Here is a 5,000-nt window from a genome sequence, read left to right as displayed (position 1 = left end):
ATGAGACGCTGTTCTATGTCTTAATTAGTCAAGACATATAGACATTTCGGTGAAAGTGAATCGGGCTTTCTTACACATATGATGAAAGTACATTTTGGAGTTTAATATAAATATGATAATGTTTATACTGTTACCAAGTGGCTTTCTAAGTGTCAGATCTCTCTCTCTCTCTCTCTCTCTCTCTCTCTCTCTCTCTCTCTGGTGCAGGTCGGGATCTTGTTGGGATTCGATCTGCCGACCAGATTGGACCTTGAAACACACACACAAAAAACACACGCACACACACACACACACACACATATATCTGTATTCAAATATCCCTTGGAAGCTACCAATAGGATAATTTCCATCAGGACGACATGACTTGAGGCCCCCCCCAAATATATATATATATATATATATACATATGTGTGTGTATGTGGTGTGGTGTGTACGTATATATGATTAAACATATATATATATATATATATATAGATATACATATATATAGATATATATATATATATATATGTGTGTGTGTGTGTGTGTATACATATATACACATATATGTGTAATCATATATACGCACACTGCCCCCCCCACACACATATATATATATATATACACAGTATATATATATATATATATATTATATACACAGTATATATATATATATATATATTATATACACAGTATATATATATATATATATTATATACACAGTATATATATATATATATATATATGTGAGTGTGTGTGTGTGAGTATACAGTATATCACGCTATGGAGACTCAATCAGTAATTTATTTCTGAACCTCCTTCCTTGACATTTCATTTAATCATAACCTTCTTACTCAGAAACATCTTTCAAAGGGTAAGGGAATTGAAAATTTTGCTTGACCTTTGACCTTGACCTTCCAAAATTTAATCATTTCCAGCTTTTTACATACCAGTTAATCCCTGCAAGCTTTATTACTCTTTGATTAGAATTGCATCCAGGAAGCTGTTCATAAACAATCATACAAACATGGTGGTAATTTGGTAAAACATAACCTCTTTCTAACTTCGTTGGCGGAGGTAATGATAATAGATAATATACGGATGGATTTTACCGACACAAATTGACGTGAGAAAATAGAAAACGGAAGAGAAAATAGAAAACGGAAGAGAGAAAAATTATGTTCGTTCGTTAGATTTCAAATTCCGGGCCTCTTGCAAAATATCACGATACTTGAGAAAGGATGTGTGTGCGTGTGTGTGTGTATGTGTGTGTGACCCACTAAGAATATAAATTAACCCTCAAGTCAAAGAGCTGGAGACTAATCTGATATGGAGACACGATATCATGTCAAGTTCTGATAAGCAACTTTTAATGTTGTGGTTCCTTCCTTCTTAAAAACGTAATCAAAACTTTCCTTTTCGCATTCATTTTCTCTTATAATCAATTTATTTCTGTTTTTTATCTTTTTTAGTGATTTGTTGACCTGGTTGTTATTCATCAAATGTCTGTTGTAAATAAGGTGAAAGAGAAAATAACACGAAATTTTCGAGAGCGCTTCGATGCCATAATTTAGTCAATAACTCGCATAATTATTATTATTATTATTATTATTATTATTATTATTATTATTATTATTATTATTATTATTATTATTATTATCATTATTATTATTATTATTATTATTATTATTATTATTACCCAAGCTACAACTATGGTTGAAAAGCAGAATGCTATAAGGCCAAGGGCTTCCGCAGGGAAAAATAGCCCGCTGAGGAAATGAAATACGGAAATGAATAAACTACAAGAGAAGTAATGAATATTTAATGTAAAATATTTCAAGATCAATAACAACGATAATATTAACATAACCTATGAAGAGAGGCTTAATTCAGCCTGTTCAACATGAAGAAACATTTGCTGCAAGTTTGTCCTTAAGTTAACGATTCAACTGCCTATAGTCCATTTCTTTTAGCGAAGCATATTTGCACAGACTCGCAGCGGTGCCCTTTTAGCTCGGAAAAGTTTCCGGATCGCTGATTGGTTGGACAAGATAATTCTAACCAGTCAGCGATCAGGAAACTTTTCCGAGCTAAAAGGGGGCCCTTTTAGCTCGGAAAAGTTTCCGGATCGCTGATTGGTTGGACAAGATAATTCTAACCAATCAGCGATCAGGAAACTTTTCCGAGCTAAAAGGGGGCCCTTTTAGCTCGGAAAAGTTTCCGGATCGCTGATTGGTTGGACAAGATAATTCTAACCAATCAGCGATCAGGAAACTTTTCCGAGCTAAAAAGGCACCGCCGCGAGTCTGTGCAAATATGCATCGCTAAAAGAAATGGACTATAGGTTTTTAATCGTTTTATTTTATTTATTAACACATAGTGGAGTCATTCGTAGGATCTCGATCCCCTAACCCAAGCAAGTAATTCGCTAAGACCTCTACATCCAGTCCCTAACCCAACTATGAGTAATTCCAGCTGTTACCAAGTTGTGGAATGATCTTCCTAATCGGGTAGTTGAATCAGTGGAACTTCAAAAGTTTAAAGTTGGAGCAAATGCTCTTTTGTTGACCAGGCGGACATGAGTCTTTTTATAGTTTATATATGACATTTCTGTTTTTGTCGTTGTTAATAGTTTATATATGACATATCTCTTTTGACATTACTATTTTTTAGAATGATTTATTGTTAATTTGTTCTCTTCATTTATTTATTTCCTTATTTCCTTTCCTCACTGGGCTATTTTTCCCTAGTGGAGCCCCTGGGCTTATAGCATCTTGCTTTTCCAATTAGGGTTGTAGCTTGGATAGTAATAATAATAATAATAATAATAATAATAATTCACCATCGTAACATGTTCATCTTCGGCTAAAAACATGAGGTAGTGGTGTGTGGGAAACATTAAGCGGTTTACGCTACATGTTTAGCCCCTCGAGGCCTGGGGAATTAATGTCAACCAACTCGCCTGTTGTTATTATTATTATTATTATTATTATTATTATTATTATTATTATTATTATCAAAGCTACAACCCTAATTGGAAAAGCAAGATGCTATAAGCCCAGGGGCTCCAACTGGGAAAAATAGCCCAGTGAGGAAAGGAAATAAGGAAATAAATAAATGAAAAGAACAAATTAACAATAAATCATTCTAAAATAAGTAACAACGTCAAAACAGACATGTCTTATATAAACTATTAACAGCGTCAAAAACAAACATGTCATAAATAAACTATAAAAAGACTCATGTCCGCCTGGTCAACAAAAAAGCATTTGCTCCAACTTTGAACTTTTGAAGTTCTATTGATTCAACTACCCGATTAGGAAGATCATTCCACAACTTGGTCACAGCTGGAATAAAACTTCTAGAGTACTGTGTCGTATTGAGCCTCGTGATGGAGAAGGCCTGGCTATTAGAATTAACTGCCTGCCTAGTATTACGAACAGGATAGAATTGTCCAGGGAGATCTGAATGTAAAGGATGGTCAGTTATGAAAAATCAATACTTCATAAAGGAAGTCTCTGGCACTAATATCTGCATCTGTTTACCTTGCTCTGTCTTGTTTCTCTTCCTCTTGTTTCGTTAATGTTTTTTTTTTTTTTTAGTTTATATAGGAGATATTTATTTTGATGTTACTGTTCTTAAAATATTTTATTTTTCCTTGTTTCCTTTCCTCACTGAGGTATTTTCTCTTAAAATATTTTTATTTTTCCTTGTTTCCTTTCCTCACTGAGGTATCTTCTCTTAAAATATTTTATTTTTCCTTGTTTCCTTTCCTCACTGAGGTATTTTCTCTTAAAATATTTTATTTTTCCTTGTTTCCTTTCCTCACTGAGGTATTTTCTCTTAAAATATTTTATTTTTCCTTGTTTCCTTTCCTCATTGATGTATTTTCCCTGTTGGAGCCCCTGGGCTTATAGCATCCTGCTTTTCTAACTGGGGTTGCAGTTTAGCGAATAATAATAATAATAATAATAATAATAATAATAATAATAATAATAATAATAATAATAATAATAATAATAATAATAATAATAATAATAATAATCTGCAAGTTTATTCCTTCTGGTCTGAAAAGAAAAATATAATCTTTCGCTTGTAATTATTATTATTACCTCCGCCAAATAGGTTGTAAAATGACTTGCGTTTATTGCTTTCGCCAACATCTTTGCATTCACCTCAGCTCGTTATGTATTTATTTGTTTGTTTGTGAGCAACTTCACACAAAATCTACTGAACCGATTTCGACCAAATTCGATAGTCATGTCAGGTATGACCCAAAGATGAATCTGTAACATTTTAGATGAAGTACATCAAAGTACAAGTACGCAGCATTACTTTGGAAATAATCGTGATGTTAAGTAAATTGCAAATGTAGTTAGGTTTTTTTTTTTTTTTTTTTTTTTTTTTTATGAAGTGCTTCAAAGTACAAATACGCAGCATTACTTTGGAAATAATCGTAATGTCAAGTAAATGGCAAATATAGTTTTTTTTTTTTTTTTTTTTTTTTTTTTTTTTTTTTTTACTCAAAAACTATTGAACCAATTTCAACGCAACTTGGTGGACATGTGAGGTATGACCAAAGGACAAAACAACAAAACTATTAGATTTTGAAGAAAATACATCGAAGTGCAAGTACGCAGTGGAGTTAAAGAGCAAAATAAGATTGCTTAGCGTGGCTAAGGCATGCTCTCCACTAAGTACCCCTTTTAGTCTATTTATCTATTTGTTTGGTAGCAGGATTACGTCAAAACTTCTTACCGGATTATCACCAAATTTTAAGAGGTAGTCCGCATCAAGATCACGATTCTGGTTATTATAGTTGTTATTATACAATAGATTCGTTCAAGGTTAACATGTGAAAAGGGAAAGATTGGTCCGTAGACTTGAGTGAAATATTGACACTCTTCATTGACGGCGGTCTGAAATATTTGATTGCTCTTTCTGATTATTATTATCATTATTATTATTATTATTATTATTATTGTTATTATTATTATTATTATTATTGTTATTATTATTAT

This window comes from Palaemon carinicauda, chromosome 1 (genome assembly GCF_036898095.1).
Source record: "Palaemon carinicauda isolate YSFRI2023 chromosome 1, ASM3689809v2, whole genome shotgun sequence".
Classification (NCBI taxonomy): domain Eukaryota; kingdom Metazoa; phylum Arthropoda; class Malacostraca; order Decapoda; family Palaemonidae; genus Palaemon; species Palaemon carinicauda.
Note: the sequence above shows the minus strand (reverse complement) of the source record.